The following is a 22058-nucleotide window of genomic DNA, read 5'->3' as shown; positions in this document are numbered from 1 at the left end:
AGCCTCCATGTGTTTGTATTTTTTACAGATTTTTTCCTGTAATTGATATGTAGTCTCATAGCATTGTGGTCAGAAAAGTTACTTGGTACGATTTCAATTTTCTTCGATTTACCAAGGCTTGATTTGTGACCCAAGGATATGATCTATCCTGGAGAATGTTCCATGAGCACTTGAGAAGAAAGTGTATTCTGTTGTTTTTTGATGGAATGTCCTATAAATATCAATTAAGTCCATCTTGTTTAATGTACCATTTAAAGTTTGTGTTTCCTTATCTATTTTCATTTTGGATGATCTGACCATTGGTGAAATTGGGGTGTTAAAGTCCCCTACTATGATTGTGTTACTGTCGAGTTCCCCTTTTATGGCTGTTAACATTTGCCTTATGTATTGAGGTGCTCCTGTGTTGGGTGCATAAATATTTACAATTGTTATATCTTCTTCTTGGATTGATCCGCCGATCATTATTTAGTGTTCTTCCCCTGACGTTCAATGGTGACTCTAGGTAGAGAAGAAGTAGCATAAGAACATCTTTCTTTTGAGGACCTATTGCTTATTTCTTGTAGTGGGGAAGATCAGATTCTGGGATTTAAAATTTGACATTTGAAAATGCGTGTAAATTTACAGTTATAAAAGAGGAATAAGTTTCAAAGATCTGCTGTACAACACAGTGCCTATAGTTAATAATAAGATATTATAATATTATAATAATTATAATAAGGTATTTATACTTAAAATTTTAAGAGGGGTAGATCTAATGCTAAGTGTTCTTATCACTCACAACAACACAAAACACCCAATGAAGGGACAGAGGGAAACTTCTAAAGGTGATGTATATGTTTATTATCTGGATTCTGGTGATGGTAACACAAGTATATGTTACTTATGTAACACAAGCATATATTCAAACTTACAAAATTGGATACATTAATTATGTGCGGCTTTTTGTATACCAGTTACACCCCAAAAAAAACTGGGAAAAAAACTTTCTAAAAATGCATTTCAAAATGAAACACAAAATAATGATACATATTATATCAACTATCCAATCCCACCATAGGTATCATATATTAGTGCTAATGTGTATCAGACACTGTAGTAACTGCTTAATCCACACGTCAATTCTGCGAGGTAATTGGGCAACTTACTTAAACTATCTGTATATCAGTTTCCTCATTTGTAATCAGACAGTAATAGCAGCTACCTTGTAAAGTTGTTTTGAGGATTAAATGAGGATAAAACCGTGTCTGTCATACAGGAAATGCTCAACAAATGGGAACTATTGCTATCACTCTAATTTCCCTTTTAAGGGAAGATAATCGAGGTTTGGACCTGTTAAGCTCACAGCTAGCCTCAGATCTGTGTAATTCCAGAGTATGTGCTCTTAACCACTAAACTACACTGTCTCTCTGTAGTGCATGCAAATGTATCAGTTCCAAAATTTTCTTTTTTTGTCTTCTACTTAATGTCTTCTGTGTCTTATTTACACAGAATCAAGAAAATCTTTTTTGGTCATAGTTCTAAGAACATTTGTTTCTTCTGTCACCTTGTTCCAAAGGTAAATATTCTAAAACTGGCAAGTCCTTATAAATATTTCACCCAGATATGATTCTATGTAAGTTGAAAATATTTCCAGGTAAAATGTTCAACTCCACATTTTAAGGTTGTACCATGGAGATCACGTTCTGCACCAGTGCAGATTTCAGTGAAATGGACCATGCAATTTTATAATCATGCAAAGATCTGATTTACCTGAAACCTCATTTAGTCTCTGTGGAAGCAGCAGCTAACATCTGGCTTTACTCTGAAAGACCACAAAAGTGAGTCCACCATATAACGTCATCCTAGCCAGAACTGAGCATGTGAGGGGAAACCTTAGAGCGTCTTTCCTTGGAAAGTCTGAGCGGCTCTAATATTCACTTTGTGAAGATGCCTTCAGAGAAGGAGGGACACGTCTTGCAGTTTGGAAAAGCCATGTCAGCTTCAGAAAGGCACAGCATTTTGACTATATCCTCTGTTTGCTCTAGTGATCGTAGTTCTCCACTGGTTTGAGAACAGTGTTGGTATTTTATTGTTTGCTTCCATGTGGTTCTGGCTTCTATGGGAACCACCACTTTGGTGTTCTGATGGTCAGCATGTCTGACTTACTTGGGGGAAAGGTATAGTAATGCGATGGCACACTTTCAGGAAAAAGCATGGAAAGCAAAACAGAATCCATGACCCCCTTAAAAGAAAAGGAGACTGTCTCACATCCAAATCAGGGTAAACCTGAGGGCCTGGCTTGGCAGTGCCTAAAAGGAGCTCAAAGATGGTATGTCTGGGAGTCTGCACTCTCCTTTGAGTGGTGGTTTCTCAACCACCAACCTCTTAACTACATTTTTAAACTCGTAATAACACAGGACATGACCCTAGACCAGAGTTCTCAACACTTCACTTATGTCATCCTGCACTGCATCGTGAAAATAGTTGAGAACAGAGTGTGAATTGTTCCACAACCGATTCAACTAAATTAACTCCAGTGGCTCTTTTGTGACCTAGCTTGTCTCCACTGTTGGTCCTGGCCCCAGCTCAACCTTGTACCTCTCTGGGAACAACACACAAGCCACTACATTGCCTTTTCCAGAAGACTTAGGAGAAGATTTGCTCCATTTCAGCCCCTTTTTCATAACATCTCTGCACATTCAAGTCACTGGAAGCACAATTCTTAAATATGAGCTCTCCCATTTTTAGATGATAGGGAAAATAAGTGATATCTGAGATACTGTTAAAATGTCCTGGTTTCATGAGTAATGTTGTTCCATGAAAAGAGAAAACGTAGAAGGAGGATTTTCAAAGACTTTATGATGTAAGGGTAAAGGGGAAGAATAGACAACACAGACTATATCAGTACAAACAAAGATGGTCTATTGACTAAGAGAAAAAATAAATTATATGTATTTTAAATATATCAGTCAAAAAAAAATAATCACAACTCTGATTTGCCATTGCACTGTATCCAAGTTAGCCTGGGGTCATAAATTAATTACTTGGAGTGTCAACTAAAAACCTCTTTAGCCACCAGGGGGCCCAAGGTAGCTAACCAGGCGTTTTTTTGAATCCATCAGGTTAAGAGTCAAACTCAGTGATATTTCAAGAACCAAGAAAATGGTTCCAAGAGGAAGTTGTCTTCCTAATAAATGAGCAGAGATGGAGAAGTCATTATGACTTAAAGTCAGAAAGAATGAACTTAAATCCATGCTTAACAAGAAACTCTAGCCCAGGTGAATAGTCAGAGTCAGAGAATTTGTGTGTTGATAATTGTCTGCAAACAGAAATGGAATACTTGGAGACTAAAGGTTGGAGATGTCTTTGTAACATAAGTAATTCACAGAAATAGTTAAACAACTCTTATTTATTAATCTTGGAGAACTTGGAGCCTCCAGGAAAGACTGAGTAAAAACAAGTATCGTCTCAAAACTTAAACAATGGTTTGGATGAGTTTCCAGAATGTCAAAACCTCATATTTATCTGTATCCATGTACGAATTGGGCAATGTGTAGGGTTCAAAGATGTCTGTTGGGTTTTTTTGCTGGAGTAAAGGAGCTTTCTTTCTAACTTTGGATGAAAACTCAAAAATAAAACTGATAAAAAAGATTTTTGAAGAAATGATCCCTAGAGACTTCCCTGGTGGGGTAGTGGTTGAGAATCCGCCTGCTAGTGCAGGGGACACAGGTTCGATCCCTGGTCCAGGAGGATCCCACATGCCGCGGAGCAACTAAGCCCGTGCGCCACAACTACTAAGCCTTTGCTTTAGAGCCCGCGAGCCCCAAGTACGGAAGCCCACGCACCATAGAGCCCGTGCTCCACAACAAGAGAAGCCATTGCAATGAGAAGCCCGTGCACTGCAGTGAAGAGTAGTCTCTGCTCACCGCAACTAGAGAAAGCCCACGCGCAGCAACGAAGACCCAAAGCAGCCAAAAAAAAAAAAAAAAAAAAAGAGGTGATGCCTGCTTTATATGGGATTCCTTACTTCCTCTCAACAGTTTTTGACTTGCCTGTTCCAGTTCCCACTGAGAAGGCTGGAAATACCCCATATCTTTCTCAAGAGCCCTTCCTTTTACTCGCCCCTTACAATATTTGTTTCCATGGGCCATTTTCTCTGCCTGGAATTCCCTTCTGTAAGCCCACCTGCTAAAATTCTTCACACCTCAGAACTCAGGGACCCAGGCCCTAGATATGTAAAGGAGTAGAATGAGAAGAGGATGCACTGTGATCTGGGAGGCATTAAAAGAACACAATAATCTCAGAGTCTTCAATAGCCTCAGGAGCTTGGTTCTTTTGATTTAAAAGTCCCTTTGCTGCTCTACACAAATGTGAGGAAAGGGGGCAGATTTCCAACTGAAGAACCAGGTCTTAAGAGACCACATCATAGTAAGTGTTTACTGTACTTAATACGTCCCAGATATGACAGCTGTCCTCCCCTATGGAGAAAGATTTGGAGTTTGAGGTGATTCATCAAATGGGCTGAACAAATTCTCATCAGGCCCCCAGAAAGTTTTTCCAAATGGAACTGACAACTACTGCTGCTTCTACTCCACAATGAGAAGATTCAAGAAGACCAGGTCACCTAACATTTTATCTGTTTTGCTTGAGTCCTGTTCAAAAAGATGTTCAAAGAAAAGAGATGGATTATATGCACACAAGTAAGTGTGCATGTGCTGTGGAAACAATTTGGTGGTTCTGCAAAGGTTTAAACTTAGAATCACCATACGACCCAGCACTTCCACTCCTAGGTACACACCCCCAAGAATTGAAAACAGGTATTCAAATATTTACGTGCAAGTGTTCATAGCAGCACTATTCACAATAGCTTAAAGATGGAAACACCCCAGATGTCCATCAGTGAATAAACAGATAAATGTGGTCTGTCCATACAATGGAATATTATTCATCCATAAAAAGGAATGAAGTACTAATATATGCTACAGCATGGATGCACCTTGAAAACATTATGCTGAGTGAAAGAAGCCAGGCATAAGAATTTACATATTGCATGACTCCATTTCTATGAAATATCCCAAATTGGCAAATCCATGAGGACAGCAAGTAGATTAGTAGTTACTTAAAGACTAGTGGGATGGGGAATGGGGAGTGACTGCTTAATGGGGATGGGATTTCTTTTGTGGATGATAATGTTTTGGAATTAGGTAGAGGTGAGGGATGTACAGCATTGTGAATATACGAAAAAGCACTGAGTTGCACGCTTTCCAAGGGTTAATTCTATGAGATGTGAATTTCACCTCAATTAAAATGCACAAATATACACACACAGACCCTCTCAACACTGAAGGCTTACAGAGACCCTAAAACACAGAGGACCAGCACAAGTGCATGGTGCTCCAGCAGTCCCAAAGGCCTTCTTCTGTTTCAATTCAAAGCCAAGACACAAAACTGTCAAAAGCATCTTCACATTCAACTCCCAGTAACTCCGTTCTTCAATGATACCTTGGATGGATCCCTTGGCTTCTTTTGTTGCTCAGAAGCAAAGTATGTTGGAGAGCCCATACAGCAAGCTTTTTGTTAATAATCTCTAGGCAATTTCTCACATAGTCTAAGTGAGAAGGAGGATTTTTAAAATGGAAAACAAGGTGAGGAAAAGTACTCTTTCCGAGCTTCCAACAGCTTTATTTGAATCAGAGTTGGTTCTCAGTGCTTTTGGATTGTTTCTCTCCTCCCAATTTTCACTACAGGAAACTAGTTGAGGCCAACCCTCAAATTGAGTCTTTGGCTCTGTTTCTCTTGGTTTTGTTTTTTAAAAAATAGAACAGTTTAACCTCTATTTTTTTCTTCTAACAATTTTGCAGTCTTTACATGGAGGCAAATATGTTCACCTCCACCGATATTTAACACTATTTTTCTAATAGAGAGTGTTTTAAATAGCCTGGTAATAGTTCTGTAATTCCCGTCAAAATATCAATCACAAACAAATTCACCTGCAAATAAATTTAAAGTGACTCAGCCCATCAGGAAAGCTTACATGAATCCATAGCTCCTTGACAGGTTTCTGTAGGCTGAACAATAGAAATTAATCTGTAGTTGGCAAGTACCAAGGGGTGAGTAGCCCCTCAAGGTCACTGTGAGGAATATCGCTGGCTTGGAGCTTCAAAGAATTCAAAGGTTTCCTTCCTGACATGAGTGGAGGTGGCGGAGGTGTCATTGAGGAAGATGATAGGGTTACCAGCCTGGAGGTAAGAAAGTCAATTGGAGCACAGTGTCTTTTGTGTCTGAGCTGATGTTTGGAGAAGGTCAGGCTGAGGGCTACAGAATGACATGTCAACTTCTGGACCAAAGGGCTTCCTTTCGTGCCATTTGAAATCCAACAACTTGTAAACTTGCAAAGGTTGGGTCCCTTCGCTGCAGAGTTTTTCATCATGGTAGCTTTTCCCGTTCTTTCAGACTGATGTGACTGTCACATATAAGTAAAAACAGGGCCTTTCATTGTACCCAGACACATTGACAAGACAGCAATTAAGTCTTTGCTGTTGACATAATTTTGACCTACGAAATAAAAAATCTTACCAGTAGGGCTCAAAAATCACTTTTAGAAATCAAATCTCAGTGTTACGAAAGCCAAAGATCAGTGTTATTCTGATTTAATATGCAAAGAGATTTAGTAGCATTTGAGAATAACAGCTTAATCATTTATTGTGTCATGTGCATAATTTCTAATACCAATACAGAATCACTCTGTGTAGTATTCACATTGAAATTTCTATAATGCCGACTTCTCCACGGAGCTGGCTGGTCGCCCAGAATGCAGTACTGCTTATCATGTGGAAAACTGCAGAAAAGTTTTTCTTCTCCATCTAGAAGAATAATCATCCTAGGGACACAGTAGTTGTAAATCTCTTAAAGTCGAATTTCTCATCATAATGAAGTGGAAAGCTTCCAGAATTTTAAGCCTGGGGTCGCACCGTTATAAATGAAGCAATTGTAACATGCTTTCTCTCGCCACATTAAAATATGTTATGGAGGCAAACTAGCCTTGCCATTTTCTTGTTACTATTAAGACATGCCAAATATAATGTCCATTAGGAGAGGCAAAGTATTTGAGTGGCTCAACACAGGAAACAGTCAACCTCAGTTCACATTTTATATACGTTGTCACATACTTTATTTCACATGGTTCCTACGACAGCTCCATGGGATAAATAGGGTGTATTTTTATTGTCCGCATCTCACAGATGTTGAATCTGAAGCTCTGAGATGAACGGCCTCCCTCAAAGCATGCTGCACCAAACCCAGCATCCTGAACTCAAGAGCCACAGCGGTTCTGAACTCAAGAGCAATGTTCTTAGAAGGCACAAAGGACAGTGGAGAAAAGTGCTACCCTGCATGGGCCTGAAGAGGATCTTTTCAAATTTATGTTTTTTCCAAGAAAGAAGAGGGTGTCTTTACTCTTTCCTCCTCCCTTTTCACGATCAGTGTTAGACATTTTGCTTTCATGTTAATGATACTGGGAAATGCTTTGAAATGATTTGAAAATAACGTCAAGCTTTAGAAATTGTCACTGTGGTTTCTACGAAGATAATGAGAATAAACATGGTTGGGAGTTCTCTCAGTTTGCTTTGTTCCTTCATTTCAACCAACAGGGAAAGACAAGGGGACTGCCCCAGGCAGAGGCAGGGTGTCTTTTGCCTGTCTCAGATCTGTGGGTACCTGGATGTTCTGGAGAAACTGGGCAAAAACGGTGAAGGGCATCATATCACTTAAGTTTCCAGAGTGCTGGTGTGACCACGGCAAGTGGCTGAATGAGGAGGCAGGAATAAGGGGAGGCCAAAAACTGAGGGTTGAGGCCAGGTGGTAGGAAACGTGCCTGTTTTATCACAGAAGGCACTGAACTGGGAGTTAACACTTTGCTTATAGTTGCAGAGTCACCACCTACTCATTGCCTGGGGACTCTAGGAAGGTCACTCCTTCTTTTCCTGGACCTAGTGTCCTGTCTTTAACACCACGGGGTTGTATGAAGCCAGGATTTCCCCATTTTCAGTCATTTACAAACTAGATGTACAATCGTGTTCCTTTATTTGATGTATGATGGGCACAATTATTTATTGAATACTGCTTAATATTTGTCTCTCAGTCTACTTACTATTTTACTTATCTATTTTAATTTTGAAATTTTATTGAGGTTTACTATATATATATATATATATATAAATCATAATTATATGCTAGATGAACTTTTACAAACAGAACACATCCATGCTACCAGATGAAGAAGCAGAATACTATCACCAGCACCCAGAAGCTCCTTCATGCCCCGTGCAGTCACTATTCCATAAGGGTAACTATTATCCTGACTTCTAACCAAATAGGTTGATTTTGCCTGGTCTGGCTTCCTTCACTCAATATTTTTGTTTGTGAGATTCACCTACATTGCTGTAGTCTTGGTTCATTCTTCTTCTTGTTGTATAAGTTCCGTTGTGTGAGCATCCATGGTTTATTGTGGATGGGCATCTGGATAATACCCAATTTGGGACTATTATAAACAGGATTGTTAGAACATTCTTCCCATGTCTTTTGGTGAATATAAGTCCACGTTTCTGTGGGGTGAATACCTAGGAGCGGAATTGCTGAGTGATAGGTAAATGTTTTCCAATATAAGTACCAAATTTTAAAAGAAACTTTTACATCAGTAGGGCAAATGGAGAACCAGTGCCACTTATCATAAACAGAAGATAACCATACTAAATAAATACCATAAAAGGAAAACAATGTTACTAAATAGTATCTAGATAATGTCTGCTGAGGGCTGTGGACCTGAGGTCCCACTGGCTTTGGCAGCTACCATATGCAAACACTGGGGAGGTGTTGAAGAGGCACTACTACCAAACAGAGACTTTCTCCTTGATTGAAGAGAACACCTGAGAGAACTGCAAAGATGATTACTCTTCACTATGAGATTCAATGCCGTTTAATGCTGCTTTCTACCTAAAATCATCAAGTATACCACAAGTGATAAATGAGCTACAATTTTGGGGAAAAAAGAATTGTATGATATGAACATTTTTTTCTAATTCTGACATTCTATGACTCTATAGACTAGCAGTTCTCAACTGAGGGTGATTTTTCCTCCTAGGGAATATTTGGCAATGTCTGGAGATGTTCTTAATTGTCACTGCTGGCATCTAAAGGGTAGAGGCCGGGATTGCTGTTAAACATCCTGCAATATACAGGACAGCTTCCCACTCCCAACAAAGAATTATCACACCCCCAAATGTCAATAGTGCCAAGTTTGAGAGGCCCTGCTGTAGACAGAGATGTCACCATTGTGAAGGTTCTTCCATGGGAGCATAATAGAACTTTGCAGTGATTGAAGGGATCCTGCACTGAAAATCGTTAGCTAGCAATTTCCCAGAGAGCAGATGAAAAGACAAGGGGTCAGGGCTTCCCTGGTGGTGCAGTGGTTAAGAATCCACCTGCCAGTGCAGGGGACATGGGTTCAATCCCTAGTCCGGGAGGATCCCACATGCCGCGGAGCAACTAAGGCCGTGTGCCACAACTACTGAGTCTGTGCTCTGGAGCCCGTGAGCCATAACCACTGAAGCCTGCATGCCTAGAGCCCATGCTCTGCAACAAGAGAAACCACTGCAATGAGAGGCCCACTCATCACAACGAAGAGTAGCCCCCCACTCGCTGCAACTAGAGAAAGCCTGTGTGCAGCAATGAAGACCCAACGCAGCCAAAAATAAATTAATTAATTAAAAAAAAAAGACAAGGGGTCAGTGTAAGTGGGCATTCAGATCTGAGACCTGCTCCCTGATCCTTTCACCTACCTTTGAAACCCATACCATAATGAAGTTGATTTCACAGCAAGAACAGGTTCTGCTTACTTCCCAGGCAACAGACAGGTCCCTCAGATTCCTTCCAAAAGAAATTAAGCTAATTACAACTTCCTACAAGTGAAAAAAGCATACTTCTAATCACCTTGTGTCTACTGCTATTGACTTGATTGACATTTGGGGAGAGAGTTGCTTCCAAAATCTTGTGCCCTCACTCAAGTGGAACGCATTTGGAAAAGCATTTATCTCTGCCTCACTCTTTAGACTAGTGATGCTAAAGGAAATGTACTCGGTAATCTTTACAACATCTCCATGAAATATAACAATATACATTTTCCCGATTATGAAACTCCAGGGTTTGATAATAAAGGGGATATGGTGCCAGAGTTTGAACTCAGATTTTCCTGTGGTTAGTCCACTAGGCTCAATTTCATCATGAATTCAAGGCTCCTTGTCACTTCAGTCCAACAAGGCGGAAAAAAGATGAGATAATAGAGAAGAATAAAAAAAAGTACTTTTAAAAAATCAAGAGAAAAAAAAAATCAAGAGAAAAGCACCATGTAATGGAAAGCCAATTAAAGAGGGAGGCTGAGAGTTAAAAAAAAAAAGCATTCTTCAGCACTACCAAAGTGCTTTGGAAGCAGTTAATTAGCTGATCTATCATTTAATGCTATGGACTTTATACAGATTAAATGAACAGGATAATCCTATTTTACCATATAATTGGTTTGGGAAAGAAAATATTCATTGATATTATCCTGAGTTGCAATTCTTTAAATGAAGCATAAAAGTTCCTATTTAAAATTGAACTTTCAGTTTTGTAACTTGTCCAGAAGTAATCCATCAAAGACGTATAATGTTGCAAAGAGAGCTATTTGAGTTGGGAATTTTCCTCTCAGAGATGGCCAGGAGGCATTTTTTACACACCTACTGGAAGAGTTTACATCGATCAGTTCTTCTTCGCCACACCTTAAAATCATATTTGAGGAGTGAGCTTTTGGCTCAAGTCTCAGGATCTGACTTGAAAGCAATGGCGGGAAACCTAGGAAAGCCCAGGTAAAGACAAAACAGGGTAGAACATGACATTAGGGGATTGGTAATGGATAAGTGTGTCCTTATTAATTAGGTTTTCAACCAAGTACAAACTGTATAAATGCTCTGAGGGCCTAAGGACAGTTTCAGAGAACACCATCAATACCGATTTGGGTGATAATCCACACAGAAATTAACGTTTTACTCTGACTCATAGGCGGTCGCAAGCAGCGTCCATAGGGCTGCATATGTATAAACTAGTAGCACAATACTTTTTTTAATGGAGGCACTTACAGAGGGTCACACTTTTTCTCTTACCAAATAGGATCCTTTTAAAAGTATTTAAAATCTACCATCATCACCTTAAAAAAAAAAAAAAAGACATTTTAACCCTAGCACAAGCAGTTAGAAACTGCTGGGACAGAGATGATCTGGTCCAGCAGTTTTCAAACTTTTTGATCTTAAGACCCCTTTTAACTCCTCAGAACTGTTGGGAGCCCTATTAGATTTTATGTGTTATATTTATTGATATTTATAGTATTAGATACTTAAGACTAAAACTGATTTTAAAACACAAGGTTACATAAGCCCATTTTCAGATTGATGACATCATCACATGTCACGGAGCCTCTGGAAAACTCCACTGTCCACTGGTGAAAGCATGTGAGTGAAAAAGGAAAATAATACGTTTAGTGTCATCATGAAAATAGTTTTGACCATGAGGACTGCCTGAAAGGGTCTTGGGAACCCTCAGATGCTACCAGACCATTCTTTGAGAGTAGCTGATCTGCTCCAATGCCTTTGTTGTATTGTTGACACTGAGGCTTAAAAGGGCAAGTGATCTTTTCCAAGGTGGCAGGTAGGAAAAGGTCAAAACACACCTGCACACGTATGTGCACACGCATTTATGCACATAAACATTGAATCCTGTGTAGTTAGGCTCCAGAACCTGCCCCACATGGGCAGGATGACAAGCTCCACTGCCATGTCTGGTCCACTCCTTGAGGGGAACAGAGAGTGAAATGGACAACCTGACCTTTAGAATATTCCATATATTTCTCCGGACCTCACTGTGAAAGAGAGATTTCTTGATGGTAGGTTATAATAATAAAGATGACTAAGAGTAGGATTGCAGAACTTTTAGCTATCTAAGGAGGAATCTTTCTGTATTAAAGGCTGTTCTGCCTAAAGCAGCAGCTTTCTGCTGGAATACCGATTTCTCTGACTTGGACAGAACAAAAGGATAATTTGAAAAGGGAGGTCTTAATTTGTAGTTTGTTGTTTTTTGAGTTTTAGCCAGACCCTGAAGGGAAGAATATAGTGCCATTTGAATGACATAAAAGAACCAGTTTCTCAGCAGTGCCAATAATAGAGCTTGTACATGCTGTTTGAATGCACGGTGAGGAAAACATTTCTCTTAAAGTTAGTGTTGTTTGTGAGGTTTTATTTATTTGTCTTATGGGTAGAAGAAGTATATGGGTTTAGAACATTATTGCTTGGATTAAGCTACCTTAGCTTATGCTGACTAAAAAGGAGTTGTTTTGAGGCTGAAGATTCTCTTGAAAATTTATACTTCCAAATCAATTATACCACAAAATTTCCTTAGCTCATCTTAGCTCTGTCATGGAACATTTCTTCTTATCAAGGGAGAGGTCATCTGCATTCCTAAACTTTTTTTTTTTTTTTTTTGCGGTACGTGGGCCTCTCTCTGTTGTGGCCTCTCCCGTTGCGGAGCACAGGCTCCGGACGCGCAGGCTCAGCGGCCATGGCTCACGGGCCCAGCCGCTCCGCGGCATGTGGGATCTTCCCGGACCGGGGGCAGGAACCCGTGTCCCCTGCATCGGCAGGTGGACTCTCAACCACTGCACCACCAGGGAAGCCCTTTCCTAAACATTTTATACTAAATTAATAAAAACTGATAAGGTATTTGAATGGGACTGTAACAGGTATTTAGTAGAAAGAGCAGTGGAGTTGAGTTCAGAAGTCTGAATTTAAATCCAGGCTTTCTATTTATCAGCTATGTGAGTTTGACAAATGACTACCTTCTCTCTTCTACAGAATGGGACCACTAATGCCTGTCTCACAAAACTCTAGTATTAAGGGTGTAGCCTACTGCCTGCGATCCCCAGCATGACCCAGAATGATCTATGTCCTTGTTAGCTCTGCTATTACAGAAACTTGGGCAAAGTGGTCCATCATTACTCTGGACTTAGCAAAATGCTCATCCACAAAATGGGCACAGGGCTGTGAATGTCAAACTCTTAGTTCAGCTCCTGACATAATAACAGCTCGATAAATATGAGCCATTCTTATTTTCATTATTAATAAAATGGTATTTCTAGTAGGGGAAGAATTCACTGGGATGGTCTGAACTCTTATTTCTGGAGCTGAGATATCTTAACTCCAGTGGAGCCTCACGATTAGGAAAAGACTATTCCACTAGATGCATTCTTGGGGTATTTCTTTCCATTATACTTAAGGAATGATTTATATAACACATATTTGCATGATTGGAAAATAACACTTTAAAGTAGTTGTTGCTTTCTGAACTATGCACCAGCTGAGAGCTAAGGCGGTTAGTATGGTACCCACAAGCCTACCAGGTGAGAACCTTACTCTGATTGCCACCCTGGTATCCATTAGGCCACAGAGCAACACTGACCTATCGTTGCAGTTCCCTGGAAGATACCTAGTTATATTATTTTCAAGTATTTCAATGCATAATTTTAAAAATGCATGGCCATTTAAAAAATATTTCAGAAAAATCCTGCTGTTTGGATGTTTCCAGTATTCAGACGCCTGGATCAAAGATCTTCTATTATGTGTATATTAGTAGTTCATGTGTATAAGAATATCCTGGTGCTAGACACAAATATGTTTAACATGATTGCTGGGTTGAAGGGAAGATTCCTTGTCACATACTCTTTATTTTCATAATAACTATTATAGATTTTATTAAAATCAGCTGTGGGAAAAGTATTATTAAAAAATCTGAGATATAAATTCAGGTAGTAAGGACCATTATAGGCCAGACTTTTTGATTGTCTTCTTAATTCTGCTGAACATGCACAGCATTATTATTTGCAAGGGCACAAATCAAGGAATCAGGAAGTGAAGCTTACAAGTGCAAACTTATGTAAAATCATGAAATCTTGAATTGGCAGAAGTAATTCTGGGATGTGTATAGGAAAATGTGATGCTTGCATTTCTAAACAGATAAGACTGAAGTGCAATGAAATGTTTGTAAAGTTCTAAAAATTTGGCCCCAGTACTGCATCAAGTTAAATAAATATTAATTTGGAAAACTGATGAGTACAGCTGCATTTTGTGTTTGCCAAATCATCATAAAATCATGGAATCATAAAAATAGAAGCAGTGGCTAACTTTTAAAAAGGAACAAGCCCCCTCCCCCCTTTCTCTTTGTTGCCATAACTCACTGTTAAATAAATAGCTTCCCCGAAGCTCACCTACCCTTGGGATTTTATGTTACAAGACCTATAAATTCCCTTTATTGTTTACACCTGTCTGAGTTAGGTTTTTCTACTGCTTACAACTAAAGCCTTCTAACTCATAGAAGGACACACTTCCTCTTAGTTTCATTTTTTACCCTGTGGTAGATACTGTTCCTATGATGCATCAATTATTCTGAAGAAAAAAGGTTTTGTTCAGGTGTCCATCTCTTCCCCACACAGCCATGTGCCTCAAGGGAAACTGATCCCATTCCTAACCCCAGGGATGGCAGTTCCCCAGCTGTAACCTTGGCTTTGCTTCTTCCATGGGTCAGCTTCTTGCATGGTAGCCAAACGATTACCAACAATGTGGTGAGTTCTTCTTGTTGACACCTAAGAGAGAGCAAGTACTTCTAATTTTGTGTTACAAACAAGAGTGCCTAAATTCACTGTGACTTAGATCACATGCCTACCAAATAACCAGTTACCTTGGCTAGGAGGATGAAAAGTGTTTATTAGCTTAAACCATGTAGAGCCTATCTGGGGGGTCAGGTGGAGTCACCTGTTGTAGGGTTCATTACCAGAATGAAAATAGACATGCTGTTAGAAAGGGATAAATAGGGAATAAATGCTGAGTAGGCAGACTTGCCAGATTTAGAAAATAAAAATGCCAGGTACTTAGCTAAATTTGAATTTCAAATAAGTAACAAATAATTTTTTAGTGTAAGTGTGTTCTCCAAATCGCATAGGATATACTTTTTTTTTAACATCTTCATTGGAATATAATTGCTTTACAATGGTGTGTTAGTTTCTGCTTTATTACAAAGTGAATCAGCTATGCGTATACATATATCCTAGATCCTCTTCCTCTTGTGTCTCCCTCCTTCTCACCCCTCTAGGTGGTCACAAAGCACCAAGCTGATCTCCCTGTGCTATGTGGCTGCTTCCCACTAGCTATCTGTTTTACATTTGGTAGTGTATATATGTCCATGACCCTCTCTCACTTCATCCCAGCTTACCCTTCCCACTCCCCATATCCTCAAGTCCATTCTCTAAGTCTGCGTCTTTATTCCTGTCCTGCCCCTAGGTTATTCAGAACCGTTTTTTTTCTTTTAGATTCCATATATATGTGTTAGCATACGGTTTTTGCTTTTCTCTTTCTGACTTCACTCTGTATGACAGACTCTGGGTCCATCCACCTCACTACAAATAACTCAGTTTTGTTTCTTTTTATGGCTAATATTCCATTGTATATATGTGCCACATCTTCTTTACCCATTCATCTGTCGATGGACACTTAGGTTGCTTCCATGTCCTGCTTGTTGTAAATAGTGCTGCAGTGAACATTGTGGTACATGACTCTTTTTGGATTATGGTTTTCTCAGGGTATATACCCAGTAGTGGGATTGCTAGGTCATATGGTAGTTCTATTTTTAGTTTTTTAAGGAACCTCCATACTGCTCTCCATAGTGGCTCTATCAATTTACATTCCCACCAACAGTGGAAGAGAGTTCCCTTTTCTCCACAACCTCTGCAGCATTTATTGTTTGCAGATTTTTTGAGGATGGCCATTCTGACTGGTGTGAGGTGATACCTCATTGTAGTTTTGATTTGCATTTCTCTAATGATTAGTGATGTTGAGCATCCTTTCATGTGTTTGTTGGCAATCTGTATATCTTCTTTGGAGAAATATCTATTTAGGTCTTCTGACCATTTTTGGATTGGTTGGTTTTTTAATATTGAGCTGAATGAGCTGCTTGTAAATTTTGGAGATTAATCCTTTGTCAGTTGCTCCATTTGCAAATATTTTGTCCCATTCTGATTGTTGTCTTTTCATCTTGTTTATGGTTTCCTTTGCTGTGCAAAAGCTTTTAAGTTTCATTAGGTTCCATCTGTTTATTTTTGTTTTTATTTCCATTTCTCTAGGAGGTGGGTTGAAAAGGATCTTGCTGTGATTTATGTCATAGAGTGTTCTGCCTATGTTTTCCTCTAAGAGTTTTATAGTGTCTGGCCTTACATTTAGGTCTTTGATCCATTTTGAGTTTATTTTTGTGTATGGTGTTAGGTAGTGTTCTAATTTCCTTCTTTTACATGTAGCTCTCCAGTTTTCCCATCACCGCTTATTGAAGAGGTTGTCTTTTCTCCACTGTATATTCTTACCTCCTTTATCAAAAATAAGGTGACTGTACGTGCATGGGTTTATCTCTGGGCTTTCTGTTCCTGTTCCATTGATCTATATTTCTGTTTTTGTGCCAGTACCATATTGTCTTGATTACTGTAGCTTTGTAGTGTAGTCTGAAGTCAGGGAGCCTGATTCCCCCAGCTCTGTTTTTCTTTCTCAAGATTGCTTTGGCTATTCAGGGTCTTTTGTGTTTCCACACAAATTGTGAAATTATTTGTTCTAGTTCTGTGAAAAAAATGCCATTGGTAGTTTGATAGGGATTACATTGAATCTGTTGATTGCTTTGGGTAGTAGAGTCATTTTCACAATGTTGCTTTTTCCAATCGAAGAACATGGTATATCTCTCTCCATCTGTTTGTATCATCTTTAATTTCTTTCATCAGTGTCTTATAATTTTCTGCATGCAGGGCTTTTGTCTCCTTAGGTAGGTCTATTCCTAGGTATTTTATTCTTTTTGTTGCCATGGTAAATGAGAGTGTTTCCCTAATTTCTCTTTCAGATTGTTCATCATTAGTGTGTAGGAATGCAAGAGATTTCTGTGCATTAATTTTGTATCCTGCTACTTTACCAAATTCATTGATTAGCTCTAGTAGTTTCTGGTAGCATCTTTCGGATTTTCTATGTATAGTATCATGTTATCTGCAAACAGTGACAGCTTTACTTCTTCTTTTCCGATTTGGATTCCTTTTATTTCCTTTTCTTCTCTGATTGCTGTGGCTAAAACTTCCAAAACTATGTTGAATAATAGTGGTGAGAGTGGGCAACCTTGTCTTGCTCCTGATCTTAGTTGAAATGGTTTCAGCTTTTCACCATTGAGAATGAGGTTGGCTGTGGGTTTGTCATATATGGCCTTTATTATGTTGAGGTAAGTTCCCTCTATGCCTACTATCTGGAGGGTTTTTTGTCATAAATGGGTGTTGAATTTTGTTGAGAGCTTTTTCTGCATCTATTGAGATGATCATACGGTTTTTATCCTTCAGTCTTAATATGGTGTATCACATTGATTGATTTGTGTATATTGAAGAATCCTTGCATTCCTGGAATAAACCTCACCTGATCATGGTGTATGGTCCTTTTCATGTGCTGTTGGATTCTGTTTGCTAGTATTTTGTTGCAGATTTTTGCATCTGTGTTCATCAGTGATATTGGCCTGTAGTTTTCTTTCTTTGTGACATCTTTGGTTTTGGTATCAGGGTGATGATGGCCTTGTTGAATGAGTTTGGGAGTGTTCCTCCCTCTGCTATATTTTGGAAGAGTTTGAAAAGGATAGGTGTTAGCTTTTCTGTAAATGTTTGATAGAATTCGCCTGTGCAGCCGTCTGCTCCTGGGCTTTTGCATAGGATATACTTATACTAAAAAGAATGTTATCCTCTGAAATTTAAATTGCAGATCAGATTTAATTGGGTGCTTGTGTACCACGTTTACAGAGGTAAACATCACAATATATACAATGCAATACGGTATAACATAACTCTGGGTGGAGAATGTGAAGGGACTGATGTAACCATGAGTACGACTTGAGTACCAATTGTATGTTAGGTGTTCATTTTAATCAATGCTAATCCTGTTAACATCACTGCACAGTAGATATCATCATCCCTATTTTACGTGTGATAAAAATGTTAGGCTCAGGAAGGTTAATTCAGGGTTGCAGAGCTAGTTAGGTCACTAATCTGGAGTCAGAAGTCACTCATCTGGTTGCCTGACCCCAAGACTGCCATGCCTCCCTTTCTAGAACAGCTCAACCCATCCCTACGCAACCATCTCCAAGCCCCTTTCCTCTGACTCTAAAAGTTTCCTTCAGCTTTAATTATGACCCTATTTTAAACATGGCTCCAGAGCTCAAGAGAGAAAATCTGGAAAATGAAGAAAACAAGATAATATTCTAGGCCAGATGACTCAATGGCTCTGGATACTTGAGCTTTCTTTGAAGACTATTTTTTCCCTTAAAGTACACATGCTTCCCCAGAAGTTGAGGATAGTTCAAAATTCACATACCTTCATATACCTTTAGTATAATTGATTTCGAATATTCCAAAATGCTGTGTCTCCTCTGTTTACAGTGAAGTTCATTATCTTTGTAAATGATTCATTTAGGCAGGTCTTAATGTCTAACTTCAATCCATCATGCTGCAGAGCAGGGCTCTTGAACCATTCTCAAGTTCACATAAAACAGCAGCTAACCATCACAAACAGAATCCCCTGAATCAAGTCCCCAGTCGGGATTCTCTTCTGTTCCTTTAATATATACAGTACATTTTTCTTTTCCTCTCCAGATCAGATTCCTGAACTCATAATAATACCATTAAAAAACAAAAAAACACTGTTTCTGAGTATTTTCCAAGTTGGTCCCCTACACACTGAAGTTGCAATTGAAACTCCAGTGACCTGTGTGTGTGTTTCAGGTACCTGTGTCCCAGCTCATTCCCTGCATGACCAGTCAGCTCCCATCTCTCACTAGTGATGACAGGAGGGAGGCCACAGTGACTAGGGGGTGTTGGCCATGATGTTGGAGGGAGCTATGGTTGAGTGTGCTTTGGTGAGTAGCAGGATAACTGTTCCAGCTGCACAGGGTGGCCACTAATTTCCAGGTGTTGTTAGTGAAGCAGTTGGACCAGAGTTCCCCAGATGGCTAAGGGCTGCTCTCCTCATGGGGCAGCTCCTTCTCACTACATCTTTACTCTCATGTAACTGTGAGATTAGGAAGAGAATGCTCAAGACCAGTGGCCACCATTCCCTGGAGGAAGCGGGAACTATGGGAAAACCTAGCTGGGAAAAGATGGCCTCACACTAGCAGATCTCAGCTACCTAACGGGGTGGGCTTGAGTGGAAAAGGCAGCTTGCTATGGCAGGTTGACTTCAATCTCTGTTAATCTGAATTTTAAAAAAACAGAGAAAACAACTCATATATGTCCTCCCTCCACCCCCATGTCCCTATTCATGTATGAATGATAAGAGCTGCTTTCATAAAAGCATATGACACTTTTTCCATTCCTGATTAGTATTTATTTTGCAGATCACTGTGACCATTAGATCTTTTTCTGTCCAGTTTGCACGGAATAGATCCTTCTTATCCCCTCTCCTACTCTTTCCTCCTTTTTTGATTCTTATCAAATCGTAACTTACCTTTCCAAAGAGTTAACTCTTTGACAATTTAACAAGGTTGCTTTGCTATTCTTAATTTGGTTCTTTATAGCACTGTACTAGCCTCATTTACTCATCCATATGCTTGATGGCAACCTTTTCAATTAGATTTTATGTGTCATTGATTAAAAAGTTAAATAGTCTCAAGCTCACGCCAGACCCCCATAGAATTCCAGTACACACATTTCCTCTGGCTGGCTGCCCTTGAACAGTAATGATAACTCAGGAACATTAGGTGGCTCATTGTATGTATTCAGAACACATTTATATCTCAAGTTGCTTTCCCTGTATCATAGTAGCCTCTGGGGTCACTTTTTCTGTTCTCAACATGAATACTTGCAAACAACAAAGCTATGTTAATATTAACCTGATCAAAATAGGAAATTCAATGTGCTGCAAAAGGATATCACACTGTGTACTCAAAATACATTTCAATCCTGATTTCCATAAGCAATCTTAATTTTGGAAACTTTTCCAAATAATTGATCAGAAATTTTGTCCTATATTCCATCACACATTTATAAAAGCACATAATGAAGGGGAAAGGTGACCATCTGAGAAAAATATCTATGTTTATAGCTTCTAATATTCTGTTATGCCTCTTGCTTTTTTCACTGCAAATTAACAGATGCTTTGCATTAACTGAAGATACTCATTTTTCACTAGGAGCCTGGCTATACCACTTGTGACATGGCCTGCTTGCTCCCAACTCCACTAAACCTCTCTCCAATGCATTATCCTAGCATGTAGTCCTTTCCGAGAATTTTTTGCATCTGTACCTTTCAGCTTCATCTGACAGCGGTGAGCAACCTATTTCTTGTGACTCTTCCCACAGTTTCTCTCCTGGTTCTCATCTCTCTTCTTCATATTTTTCTCCGCCTCATTCACCAGCTCTGTGCGTTTCCCTTAGAGTACCTCCTGCATTATAAGTAACGATGTAGGCTTCGGGACTTCAAAAATACAAACACCTGCTCTTAAAGAGCTTCCATATAGGGGTGGGGTCGGGAGGACAGATGCTAAATAAGTATATAATGTCAAGTGGTGATGAAGACGAGCACGATGGTAGATATGTATCTGCCAAATCATCTCTCTTGACCTTCTGCTTGCCCTTTTCTGTGCTCCAAAATTTGGGAAATTCGTTGGCTCACATAGATCCTCCCTAAGGCCAGTTTCTAAATTTATGTCTCTATCAGTTCCTTTCTATTTCTGATTTAACACTGCTCTTGGTGTGATTCCAGTCTTCCGGTTGGTTTTATCTAAAATAGACCTTATTATAAAGTAGTGTCTCCATAGAAAATTCCAGTGGATCCTGAGAGCAATATTACAAGCAAGTTATTGTGTATATACTTTTATGTATTTGGCGGTTGGACAGGCCAAATACCTAGGGTAATTTGCTGCATTTTTTTTTAGTTTTTATTCAGGTGTTTTCTGTTGCTTGACTCAGGGCAGTCACCAAATACCATTTCAGCTAACAGCCATGTTACTTCAATCCTTCTTCACCATTCAAACAACCAGGGAAGGAATTGCCCATGGTACTTCTCAACAGATTTATTAATCCCCAACCAGGCCAATTTGAGAAATAAATACCATAGTAGCTCTGAAGCTGTTACAAATTTCAGCTTTCAGGTTATCAGGCTTTTCCAGTCAACGTGCGTATAAACATTTGGGCACATCCTGCCTCTCACTTTTGCCATATTGAATCATTTCCAGATCTGGAAGTGCTTGGCCTCTGGGAACAACTTGGATGAAATGGACAAAATTGTCATGAGTCAAAGGTGAAGCCATTTTGTTTCCATTTAAGGATGGAAACCATAAAGTAATTTATTTCCTTATTTACTGGTTATGAGTGTGGAAATTCACACTTCTCTCTGCTTTACCACAGCACTTTCTCATTTACAAGATGGCTTAGAAGAAAAAGTTACGATGACCTGATTCTATTTTCGTTTTGCCATATGGCTCTAAAGGAGTGTGGAGAAAGGGCTCAGCCTGGCCTCTGAATGTAACCCTACAAATCAAGGCTGGAACATTGAACTAAACAGAGCCCTAAAACGTTTTTCTGCCTGTGTGATAATTTTAAACATCAGCTGGGAAAAAAAACAAATGTCAGCTGTGAAATGAATATGCCTTGTGGAGGCCAGGGATTTTGCTGTTTCATTCCAATTAGAGGTAATGGGAGTCATGAGGATTCTTGCTGGACTTCTGAGTGTAGGTGTTATTTTTGCAATTAAAGCACTATGTGTGTCTCTGTAGGGTTTTTATTTAATTGGCAAACATGCTATGACATATGTCAAATTTGATCAATTCTTAGGCCTCTTTGTGAAAAATGCCTCGAGTTTGCTAATGTTGAACATCTATATCCTAAGTCTCCCATTCCAAATACCATAGCAAATTGGTTTCCACTGCTTCAGTCATTGGTCCACAGTCTTACCA

The sequence above is a fragment of the Leucopleurus acutus genome (genome assembly GCF_964270905.1).
Source record: "Leucopleurus acutus genome assembly, chromosome: 17".
Lineage (NCBI taxonomy): Eukaryota > Metazoa > Chordata > Mammalia > Artiodactyla > Delphinidae > Leucopleurus > Leucopleurus acutus.
This window is presented reverse-complemented; position numbering follows the sequence as displayed.